Source organism: Lepeophtheirus salmonis, chromosome 10, assembly GCF_016086655.4.
Source record: "Lepeophtheirus salmonis chromosome 10, UVic_Lsal_1.4, whole genome shotgun sequence".
In the NCBI taxonomy this organism is placed as follows: domain Eukaryota; kingdom Metazoa; phylum Arthropoda; class Copepoda; order Siphonostomatoida; family Caligidae; genus Lepeophtheirus; species Lepeophtheirus salmonis.
In genome coordinates this window covers 20,411,042-20,424,608 of record NC_052140.2, presented here as the reverse complement: position 1 = coordinate 20,424,608, position 13,567 = coordinate 20,411,042, and positions in this window count along the sequence as shown.

Genomic DNA, 13,567 nt, shown 5'->3' with positions numbered 1-13,567 from the left:
GCCCAACAGGTAAAAAATTCCTTTGTGATCTCTCCTACTGAAAAAATACCTTTATTGAATTAAACGCAAGGTCGACTTATTTGTTCTCCATGTATGTTACTTATGAATAGAACATGAGAACGGATCACAACGGGCGCCTTACAAAAATAAAAAAAGGCGATCACATCGTGGTTATTTCAAATTCCAACACAAATATATAGTGATGGATAGTATAGTTTGAATTATTCAATATATATCATTTGATATATATAGGTATTTTTATCGAGTATGACTGACTGAGTATCAATAGCCCGGGTTATAGTCCCTAATAGTAGACTTGTGAGGTTGAGAGAGGATCCTGTTGCACAAAGGCAGAGAGAAACCGCATTCCTGAACGTGTTTCATCAGTTAAATACTACTATATACTGATAAAATATTTATTTCTCAAGAAATCTATTTAAACATCTTCGAAATATATATATATATAGTACATTAAAAGTTGCTTTGAAGAAAAAAAAAGATGATCTTGATTCTTGGAGCTTTGAAATAAAGAAAACGGGTTTATATATATTTATAAATATATATTAATATTCTATAATATTATGTATGTTTGAATATTATTCATTAAAAATGGATCTAACTGACTCATAGCGACGACAATTCAAAGTGAAATATATATTTGATTAGTTTTATTCATCATCGGACGACTTAATGTTCAAACAGATTTTTGTGTACTCAATGCTATAAGGATGAAAAAATATAATGACAAAGAGGTGACCTAGTTTATAAAATGTTAGGTAACTGCATGAATATTTTATTATACATATAAACCAACGAGTAAAGTGCATTAATCTACGTAATGGTTTGATCAAATCAAGAGATATATTATACTATAAAAAACAACCCTTTAAATATTTACAATTTTTGATATAAAATATTTTTAAATATCGTGAAAATAAATCTCAAACTTTTCCCCTTAAAACATAAGCATATTTTGACATCATATTAAGCAACATATTGGTTTATGAATGTGTCAATCATTCCCAACTATTCTACGGATCAGTTTGACCTATGAACACATCACTATTATTATAAGATTAAAAATTACTCCTAAGAAATAAGGTGAGGGCTGGAGATTTTTCTACCTGTTGGGAAAAATAACTGACTCGCGGGCAAAATAGTTATAAAAAAATATCATTATTCCTTCAAAACTTTTCACGATGGTGAAGAGAAGTATATATTGTTATTAATATGTTGGATGTTGTACGGAGTCCTCACTCTGTATTTCATCATTTATTCTTCTCCATGATCAAGGGAAGAATGAAAGATTCATGATTGTATCAACTTTTATGAATACATTTATATGTTTTAACTTGTATTAGGAACTTGTACAACTTGCAATTTCTTCGTCTTATAAATCCTTATTTAATTACAACAACAGTCATTTTAAGCAACAACTATATAATAACTAGTGTACCCATTATTTCATTTTGATCTATTAAAATTACCTATTATTATATATTTACCGGATGCATAATTGAATACTGCTCACTTTGAATCGGGAATTTAAACAAGTTTTATTTTGGAAACTAGGGAAGCTACATTAGATAAAATTTGTACATATGTTGACAAATATGTTGCCATTTCTAATCTTCAATGTAGCCTTCATCAACATTGATAATGGCTACGATGCGCATCCAGAAGCTCTGAAAGGTGGTAACAGTGTAATTGGGGCTCATAAAGTTTCAATGCTCATCAACAAGAGCTTCAAGTTATGTGCCCGTGTCCAGCAGACCTTAGCGTCGACATGCGTCAAGAACGAAATTCGAGTGGGTTGGCATCTAACAAGTATGGATATTACATTGTTTTCGGCCAGAACATCCTCTTGGTCTATAAAAAGGACTGAGTAAATTTTCTATGTATGCCCGTGCACCTTCTTTTTGAATCAGTATATCCGGATACAGTCCCTGATCCAGGGAATCAACTTAGTGTTCAACATATCGACGTAGTCAGAAGCGTTGAGCATGTACCTTGTATTCAACCAGGCGAGTGGGATGGCCACAGATGCTCTGTTCTTAGTAGTCATGAGACTGCAGGCTTCCTCTTGATCCCAATACCGTCATTAATGACTTTCTTGACGTTTAGTCAAGTTTTGGATCTCTGTTGGTATGTGTTCCACTCAAAGAAGAGTAGCAATCACCTGATGGGAGGAATGATCAATTCTTCCCATTTGTTTTTCTTGATCTTTTCTTTTATATGCGCCAATGAAATGAGACAGTTGTACGATTCAACAAGCTGGCGGGTGGCTATAAAGCTATGTGGGGGTGCGTTGTGATAAAGGAAAATTACCTTATGTTTTGGGTGTTTTTGATCCGGTTGTAGAAGGTCATACCATCTTCAAACTTTTTGGTGGCCGGACGCGCTCTTCATTTCTAACGTCAAAATTACCACTTTGGAATTTTTCAATCCACCTGAAGCACTGTGCTATGCTTAGAGCATGTCCAACGTAACCTTCCACAAGCATTTGATGGGCTTGAGAAGCGTTTTTCTTTAATTGGTGACAGAAAATCAATGATGTCCGCACATCGCAGATTGTAGGCACAAAATTAGACATTTTTATGAGCGAAAAAAGTGTGTTGTTGAATAAAACTATACAAAAAAAATGAATTAAATATTGTTGACAAATGTCCAAATAAGCATTCAGATTTTTGGAACAGTAGGGACCAATAGCTGGAAGTCTTATTTCATAGGCGCATACCGAGTAAGTGCCCAGATTTCTAATACACACTCTTATAAGTGATGCAACTGTGAGCATTTGAACTTTATAATGTGCCACACAATCCCTATTCATCCTAGTTTTCAAAAATTATAGAATGAATATATTGATCATCCAAATATTGAACTATATTCATAGTAAGTAAAGGAAATTTGGATAATTGCAACACGGGACGGTTGCTACAGTCTATTTTTCAAATCCATAAAACTACTGGCATTAAATTTATATGATAATTGTATAATATAATGCGGATTACCATGGTTTTTTAACATCTCCAAAATATACAGAATTTTCATCACTATGTATTGCATGCAATTATAGAGGATGCAACCTCAGCACCATATTAAAAAAGTAAAAAACACTTCTATATATATATTTAGAGTTGTAAATCCTAAGCATTTTTAAACGCGCGATTTTTGTTCTTTTATTTTCTTAAGCTGTTATCATTATTGAGGTTAGGACTTTTAAGTTTTGAGTCATTACGTGTGAGTGGGCTCATGAATATCAGAGAGTAATTCTGAGGATTTGTAGGTGAACTATCTTTCTATATAAAAAACAAGGATACTCTGTTCATCGACAACTAATAATTTTGAGCAATGCCATACACTTGTAAAAGTTGTTAAAATTGCATTCAAACAACTGAGAGTCAGTAACAAAAAAAAAAAAAAAAAAAAAAAAAAAAAAAAAAGGACACGATATAGATAAATACCTTCACCAAAATAGTAGCCATTTTTTCCACATATTTCTGTATTGTTTTTAGATTTGTATCTCTATAAAAAAAACCCAACAAAAATGTGGCTTATGAACAATTCAAAGAGATTATTTTCATATCTATAAATATACATAGAAACGTAATTCACAATTCACATAACTTGTAAGGGATTGTCAATTAGCCTATCCCATAAAAATATACAACAATGAGTTTGTTCTGAATAGTAATTTCTTGAACCTAATGAAGAAACAATTTTTGAAAAATACAATTTATGATTGTTGAAGTACAATTGATGTTTATAAGGAATTTTCTTAACTATTTCCTCTCAAATGTATATTGATTAATATAATGTTTAAATTTGAAGATGCTATGGCATGGACTATATTAAGTAATTACCTTTATTCAAGAAGATATAAAAAGAGGACACTGGAAATTTTTCTTTTCATTTCTTCGAACTCAGACCTATAGAACATTTTTGTCAGTTGCAGCTTTTGTTTTCTTTGTACATTAAAATGTTTGATTGAATGAGTTGAGAAGTGTGTGGTTATCGTTATTAATTATTATTGTTTGTCGCAAAGTTGGGCGATAACTCTACTCTGAAATAATTCAAAATCCCTTATATTTAATCGATTTCTAAGGATCAACATCGGGATTGGTCGTAAAAAGATCAGAAAACTTTCTTCATTAGTCAACATATTTCATTCTTCCACCAAATGGTCGTTAGGAACCTATTTCAAATTCGTCAATCGAAAGAAGGATTGCTCAGCCCGGTGTCAGACATTTTTTTGGATGGATATCTCATAAACTGCCCAATTATAATATTTGTATTTATTACTGTAGGGTCAAAAATGGTTCCCTTTGACGGTTTTTTTTTTAAAAAAAAAAAAAAAAATGCTCATTTTAGCCTTTTTTTTTTGTATGAAAATGGGTCATTTTTCTAAATTGGTATGAAATAAATAAAGAAAGCTGTAGTCCTAGTTAGATTATAAAACAGCTTTTGATAACTATTTGATGATATTTTTCACGGAAAAATCAATCTGATAATACCCTCCTTGTTTTAGCTCTCTTTTTGGAGGTAAAATATGTAAATAAAGAAACCAGGGATATGATTACATGATTGGATACGCGGGGGAGCTAGATACCGACAATAGACAAAAATAGGAAGGATATACTTGGTGTTAAATTGACTGTTGAATAATCCCCATTGAATTTCGCAACAAGTGATATCAGTGATAACAAGAGTCTTAAAAATCTTCCCAACCTCAAGTACTAATGTGGACTTATTTTATTATGTTTAAAACTACCAATACTGATCAAAGGCAAACATTTAGAGAAGACAATCTGTCTAAAATATTGATTTGTTAATATACTATAGCAGAATTTATGAATAAATTATGATAAATATAAAACAATACTAATTACTTTAAATTATTCTTATAAAACTGTACTTTTCTTTAAATACAAATTACTTCATGTTAATATTTTGGAAGATCTTTTTTAAAAAATTTATCATTTTTTTTTTTGCTCATTTTGGCAAAAAAAAAAATAATTGCGGAGTCTATTTATTAGTTATAGTATTGAAATTAGTCAACTTTTCTGGGAGACACACGAAAAATAATAATTTGATATTTGAATTTTTGGTTGGTTTCAAGTTGTAGTGCAAATATTTATTTTATTGAATTTTTTCTTCTTATTTACTATATTCTTGCATATGAAATTACTTGGTTTTAGACGGCCTATATAAGTAAATGCAACTATTTTAATTTAAAAGTATGTTATAAAAAAGCATAGATGTTTATGCTGCATAATAAGTATTGAGTAACTACTCTTACTCAATACTTACTTTTAAAATAATTGTTTAATTTTAAGCACGAAAAATACTCGTATAGTATATATAAAACTCATTACGTTCCTCCATAACGATTCCAGCAGTTTAATTGATTTAGTACCTCTACCTCCACTACAATATTGTGACCCTCCTCTTCTCCCGTTCTTCAGGATACTACTACGCCTGTAGAGTACACAATCGGGTAGAAAAGGTCCCTGAACCAACTCAGATCAATAATTATTATTCACTATTGACTCTTCCATAAGTTTATGTGATTATTGTCACTTGTTTCAGCGTCCAGACTCTCCTATTTGTGGGATCTGGTACCTATAAAAGAGTATGAACAAAAATACAATTGAACTTTACTACTTGATGAACAATTTATTTACGCGTTGGGCATCTCATCTGTTGACATTGCAGGCTGTTTACATAGATAGGAAGTCATCCAGCCTGGGAGCAATTGACCCTTGACGAGATCTAGGGATATGGGCACTCTGCACATCAAGTCATTAGAAATTAAGCTTGGGTCCCTCTTCAATCTGTAGTCCACCCACCGCACGAAGTCTGTTCCGATTGAAAGAAGGAATCCGCCAAAACTTTAATCTTTGATTTAAATCGTAAAATAATAATTAATAAATAATATTTGATATTTGTATTCTTTTTCTTTTCTCATCTATTTTTTCTTTTTAGGAAAAAACGGTTCGAACTTCTAATTTTATCCAAAATATCTTCAAATAGTCAGCTCAGCCATCTTCATAAAGTCTGGCTACCGAATAAGTTATAAGGGTCTAAAGAAGAATAACTTTTTCATCATTATTCAGTATAAAAATGAAAATATATCGAGTTCAGAACAGGATACAGAATCAATAAAACACTTTTATATAAGTTTTGTTATTCCTACTTTTAATTTGGAGATTGTTTTAAGGGTAAAAATGACTCTGAAGGATAATTACCCCAAACTACTATAATCCCAGATATTTCAGAATTCCCATGACTGAGACAAAAACTGAGATCAGTTTTGGACTCTTCGCTCAATGATAAATTCGATTATTGTCTTCAATTTACTCGTAAAAAGGAGTATTTCCCAATGTTATCAAGAAATTTATGATAAGTAAATCAGTATTAAAATGGAACATTTGTAACAGACCATTTTTCTTAGACTTCAAAAAAGCTTTAGCCACTCAACCCAAGTCGACACATCATTACGTTGAATAGATTCAATCAAATGTAGAACTGACTGTTGGTAGATGTTATAAATCAAATGAGCTCCAAGTAATTGAGTCACAAATATAAAAGTGCTGCAACTTTTCCTCATCCCCTTGCTACAAAAAAACAAAGGCCCCTTCAATCTGTGAAGATGGAGTAAATCTTGTTCATTCTTTAAAAACAAGTACAAATCTATTTATAAAGTGATCTGTTTGCTAATTGAAACATGTGAATCAAACAATCTCTATGAAAAATAATGATCTAATCTCTTAGAACATTTAACCAGTTTACCAATGACATTTTTGATACAAACGATGATCTATATAAAATAACACTTAGAAATGGACATACATATTTTGTAAATTGTTAAAAGGCAATTTTTATATGATGGGAGGGGGTTACTAAAATTATCAATGCCGTTATATAATTACGTGCCCATTTTGTGGTGCTAAATGGAAGGGAATAGAAACAAAGAATGAAGGTGGAAGAAAAGGGATAGAGTAAGGGATTTAGAAAGATCCAGGGGGGAAGAAAAGAGGAAACAGATAGAGAGAAGGACAGAGATATAGAAAGAGAAAAAAAGGTTTAATCTCGTTCAAAAACAGCCTCTTAATGACCTCGGTGTAAAAAAAAAAAAAAATCATAGGAACAGGCTTGGTTATTTTATACGTCTACTTGCTAAATTTCAGACTGATTTGGTCGATTATTTTAGATTCCATGTGTGATAACACATAAAACAGACTTCTTAATATAAATAAGATATATTAAAATTTTTAAAGGGGCTTCACGAATATTTAGTGGGGTTAAGGCCCCCCAAAAGAGGTTATTGACACTACTGTTTGATAGTATCAGTTTTTATGCCAAAATGCAAGGCATTTAGTATGTAAATACTGTTTATTTTTGTAAAATGTATACAGTTAAAAAAATTAGTATTTGACCCCTTGCCAATTTTGTTTGTTTGCAAACCGATGAAGAAAAGAACTCACAATAAGTTTATTTTAACAGTGAGAGACATTATCTGAGGTAAAAAAAAAGTATTTAAAGGAAGACAAATGCCTAATATAGGACCAAGAACACAATCCCATCGTCAACCATAGGGGTGGAAACATTATATTTTGTGGTTGTTTCTTTGCTAAGAGGAATACTTCAACGCATCGAAGAAAGGATTGACCAATATTTATGGATGAAAAAAAAGGATAATTACGATAAACATCTTATTCTTTCCATTGTAATAATGAATTTATTAAAATATGGAAAGAAGATTGTAAAACGATGTTATAGCATAGTTTAATAAATATTAGGATCTGATATACAAGTTGTGTTCAAAAAGTAAGGTGACTATGTATTTTTTTATGAAAAAATATTGATTTATTCGTCAATATCTATGTTGTCACTTTCAAAGTAATCCCCCTCAGATAAAAGACACTTGTTTCAACTTCTCATGAGCACTTTTCAGTATAGCCTTGAGCCCTTCCAGCGATGCAGTCTTTGTCTCCTCAATCGTTACAAATCTCAGTCCTGTCATAGGTTTCTTCTGTTTAGGGAACAAGGAAAAGTCACATGGGGCCAAATCCAGTGAATATAGTGACGGTGATTGTGGTGTTATTTATGGCAACGATTCTTTGGGTCAAAATTAAGCAGTTTCGGAACAAACTTCGCTGACACTTGTCTCGTGATGAAAAAATATTATGACAAGAGCCAACCGATATGTCAATATCCTCAGAAACTTCTCTGATAGTGATTTGGCGGTTTTCAAAAACAATTTTCCTCATTGCTTCAACGTTTTCATCTGCTATTGACGTGCTTGGGCCTCCAGAGTGAGGCTTGCCATTGTCAACTTTCCGGCCATTTTGGAAGGCTTTGTACGACTTTTAAATATATTTATTTTTACTCAAAACAGTATGCCATTGTCAACATTTAAAGTGTTCTGGAGCACTTAACTTCATTTTTTTGACAAAATTTGATGCAAATTCTTTCATCCATGTTTTTCAAAAGCAAAAAATCACCGATCATGCAATATACTTCTAACCTTTATACCTCTCACAAACAAACTAAACATATTATATAGCTGAACAGTAAGTATATGTTAAAATCATATATCATAAAAACAAAAAAAAAAAAAAAAAAAAAAAAAAAAAAAAAAAAAAAGTCACCTTACTTTTGAACACACTTCGTATATAAAGTGGAGAAAATAAGTATTTGATTTCTGATCCATTTTGTAATTTTGCAGGGTATTGGTTTCTAATTTATATTTTATCCAACATTGTGAATGATCTTGAGTCAAGACATCGAATCCTAACCCTGTGTTTATTCTTTCGATTTGATTCAAAAAGTGTTGTCGTCTTGTTTCTATCTCAAGTTTTAAATATCGAAGGTTTTTATACATAACCATGCTTAAAAAGTTATAAAAACAGTCCATAGGTACTGTTTGTCTTTTTTTAAATCAATCTTTTTAAAAATTATCTCCCTTTCCAAAATCTCATTTTGTGATGATTTCCACTGAAAAGTCTATGTTTATTTTAATTGACGTGTCTGATATATGCGCCAATATTTTGAATTTGGTAACGGGTTTCTTCCATTTCATTATTTCTATCATTTTTAAGATAGTTTAGAGTTAGTTGTAGCATTTTTCTTTCAAATATCACATACATATATCCTGAGAGAACTTAATCATTTTATTGTGAGCATTTTTTAGATCAAGTAAAACGTTCAGAGCGTTTTTGCTATATGTCTTTAGTGAGCTATATCTCACGATTAATAAATTGCAATAAGAAAATTAAATGATGTTTAAAACCGTTTGGAATCATCTAAATTGAATAATCCTAACGATGGCAATTTGATTGTCAAAATAAAGTTAAAAAACACTCAGAACTTTTTACATTACCTATTATTTTAATTTTAATGTTAGGTTTATTTTAGTAGTGAGATACATTGTATGAGCAAAAAGAAAAGTGTTTGCAAGAAGAAAAATGGAGGGTATACCACTCAGGACACCATACCATGGCGTGGAAACATTATGTTTAGGAGATGTTACTCTTCTAAGGAGAAACTACGGTGCCATGGACCCGACAAATCTTTTGCAAAAACCTCTCTTTCTCAGAGCAGGACACTAAAAATGGCCCGTGTAATCTGTCTTTCACCACAACAATGACCCAAAACATACGTTCATGGCATCAAAAGTACATTAAGATGATAAAGTGCCTTAAACAGTCTCTGGACCTCAATCTCATATAAAATTTCTATCAGGGAGCATAATTACAAAATATATTGCTACTTGAAAAATTATCAAAATACCTATTTCGGTATCGAAACCGGTTCGCAGATATTGTTATTGGGACAACATCAGAAGGGCGGAAGCAAGTTTGGAATTTTACATGTGATATTATTAATATGCATTTCATAAAAAAAAATATTTTGGTATTTATACGACAAGATGAGAATATTAATTTTGTTAAACTCTTATAAATTTTATAGCAGCCATAAATTCAATCATGGTATTAAAATGTGATAACTTTGATATGTGTAGATACATACAAGAAAATAAAAATTCTTGAATGCGTTAAATTAATAAATTTCATTATATATATATAGTGTACAAGTTGTAATTTGTACAAGTTGGTAAAAAAAAACAAGGAATGAAATTAATTTTTAGTAAGACTAGTGATAAGATTGATAAATATCATGTAAAAAATAAATAATCTTTGAATCGTCATCAATATGTAATGGAGTATTGAAAGTACACGACATTGCTCGGAGTAATTAGAGGTCGACAAACAGACAAACTTCGCTCTAAAAATAGAGAAGATAACTCCCTAACATATATTTAGGGGTTATTTCCGTTTTTTTTATGAGCACACTCACACGTAGTTACTCAATACTTAGATGTTCTCTAGTGCTTGAAATTTTTTTATGATGTGACGAGCAGAGTTTAAAAAGATATGAAATTCGATGATTGTTGCTAAATGAAGATAATTTTGTATTGAGCAAAGTTGTCATCATTATTCTTCTATTACTGCATGAAAGACGAAGGGTAACTCAAGGGGATTTGATGTAGAGTTAGAAGTCTAAGATCTTGATGGACTCGGAGTACAATTGAGGATTGGGATCGGAGTATAATTGAGGATCGATATCTAAATATAATTAAGAATCGACATCGAAGTAATTTCACTGCTTATCTGTCCTTGCTATATAATGATTGAGATATCTCTTTATTTTGCACAACTTGTTATTATTTGCAGCTGATCTGAGAGCTAAGCTGCTCTCCTCCAAAACATTCTTCGAATGTTCAGGTTTAACACTTTCTTTAAACATATCGACGTTTCATATTATTTGAATCTTTAATGATTAACCAACGAGTACTTTATTCTCGAAAGTGCTCACTGACTGCTGTATCTACACACACTCGTTGCTAAACCTCCTCTAAAGTGACGTTCATTTATATAGATATACGTATATTACTACTGTTTGTATCTGGCATTGACCGCAGTAATCTGACGTCGACTTAAAGACAAATTTTGGTTTAATAATATAGAAGATAGGTAAGGAAAATCTACCCTAGGGAAAATTGTCCGTAGAAGATTGCCCTGGAGGAAAATCGCCAGTTAGAAAAATTGCACGGGGGTTAATTCCATGTCAAATAAACGAAAATTAATTAAAAATCTGACCCAACCCCCTCAGATTTGGATGATTTTGGCACACAAGCTTAAATTAATGAGTAAATTCATTGTGTTACATTTCAGCATGTAATTCTGAGTCATTTCTGAAATATATGTAGATACTCGTCTCACACCAAAAATTTTAAAATACACTTTAATGTCTTTTTACCCGCTGCTTTTTTTGTGTGTGTGTTTTTTTTTCTTCAAAGGAGCTAACCTCTTGAAACTCTATTTTGAAGTGTGAAGATTACAATAATGAAGTCAAAATTAGAATATTTAAATTTCTTATGACCTCAATTTTGATTTAAAAAAAAATATTTGAAATACACTAGTAAGTACTTGATCAACAATAAAAAAAATGCCCAACTCTTAGGAATTCGAAACTTTGGGAACATGTTCTACATAAATATGGGGGTATCATTGTACTAAAAATCGTGCTGGCTTTTTTATCATAGCTCTCAGGGTGGGATCTCAAAGTTGGGTTACTTTTCTCCGGAAATTTGGTCAATTTTACTTATTTTTTTATATCTTAAACTTATTTTATGATTTATATAGACTGAAAAAGGAAAACTAAACAAAAGTAATTCATAATTTTGATTAGAAGTTGACAATTTTTAAAATATATGAGAATTTTATAGGATATCACTTATTTATTAAGTTGGACATAACCTTAAAATAGTTTATTCATTCTTTTTTTAGAATTGGAACTGTTTTCCTTTAGGTCATGCTACTGCTGTTATCACAATGGCATCAATAGTCCCTTTTTAGGGGTTTAAAGCCCCCCCCCAAATGTTTCTTAATCTCTGAAAACCCTATAGTAAGTACATTACTTTTCTGATGGTGGTGCAGGTAAGTATAATAATTTTTTTGAACGTTTCCCACCATTTTTATGACTTTGGTGTTAGATGTTCCTGGTCAATCTTTGTCACAAGTCACAGGGGACATGAGCTAGTCTGTATCAAATACATACTTGACCCAATTTGTTTCTGTCAATATATTTTAGAAGGTATCATGTCACTTATTTTGATAAAAGTGATGCGGATCATTTACGAGAAAACATGCACAAGCGGTGTGAAGATGAAAAGACCATTCTAGGTACAAGAAACTTTAAATATTTTTGGGAAATCTCTGCTAGCAAGATACTTAAACAAGAATGTAAGTACTTTATTAAGCTTAATTTGATTTATCCATCTCCAGTTGTAGCAGTAAAAAATATTGCAATTTGCTGCTTAGACTTACAACAATATTGTAATGATGTCGTGGTTATAAATGAAGATGAGGAAAGTAAAGACATAAATGGTAGGTTTTTCCATACTTATATTCCATCTAATTCTTACCTGGCATCCTAGACATACTATTTGTTGGGTTCCCAATTTCATCATTTAAGGCTTAGCTCGAAAAGTTATGAGTAAAGTGATATAATTACTTACTTATACTTATAAATAGGTTTAGTTATAAATAGATATATGAAGGGGCTGGAGGATGGATTTAAAACACTTGGGGGGGGGGGCTTTAAACCCCTAAAAAGGGGTTATCCCTGCCATTGTGATAACAGCAGTAGCAAGAGGGAAATGACGGCAGTTCGAAGTCTAAAAAAAAGAATAAACAAACTATTTTAAGGTTATGTCCAACTTTATAAACAAGTGATATCCCATAAACTACTCATATTTCAAAAAAAAAAAATTGTTAACTTCTAATCAATAACATGAATGACTGTATTTCAGATTAAAAAAAAAAAATCAAAATTGAGGTCATAAGAAATTTAAATATTCTAATTTTGATTTCATTTTTGGAATCTTCACACTTTAAAATAGTTAAGTACTAAATTTAAAGAGGTTTAGCTCTTTTGGATCAAAAGAAACGTCTCATAATAATGTGCTGAAACTTGGTACACTTAATTTACTCATGAATTTGAGCTTGTGTGCCAAAAATCATCCCAATTTGAGAGGGTTGTGTGACATGCCCTCATTGATTTGACATGGAATGATCTCGGAAGATAATTAACCGTATTTTGTTCAAACTTCATGATTAATAATAACACATTATAAATTCGCTTAATATTGTTTATGACAAATATCTAAACATATTTGTTTGGTCCATCTCCCAAGGGAGTAACTTTAAGTAGGGGGAATATCCCCTATATATAGTTCCAAGCCCTGGGGATGCGTAGGTTACTTGGGGGTACCCCTAGACTCTTAACAATCATTGCCAATTCATCCAATATATCCAAGGAACCCCTTCAATGCTAAAGAATAGTTTAAGCCCTCGGTTTGTCAATTGAAAACCGCATTTTTCGGTATTTTTACGCCCTTTAACTCTTTTTTCTTATGGATGCCACGTTACTTGTAAATAACACCCTCTGTATTTCAATAGTCATTATAATAATTATTTTTCCTTTAATTTTGTAATGG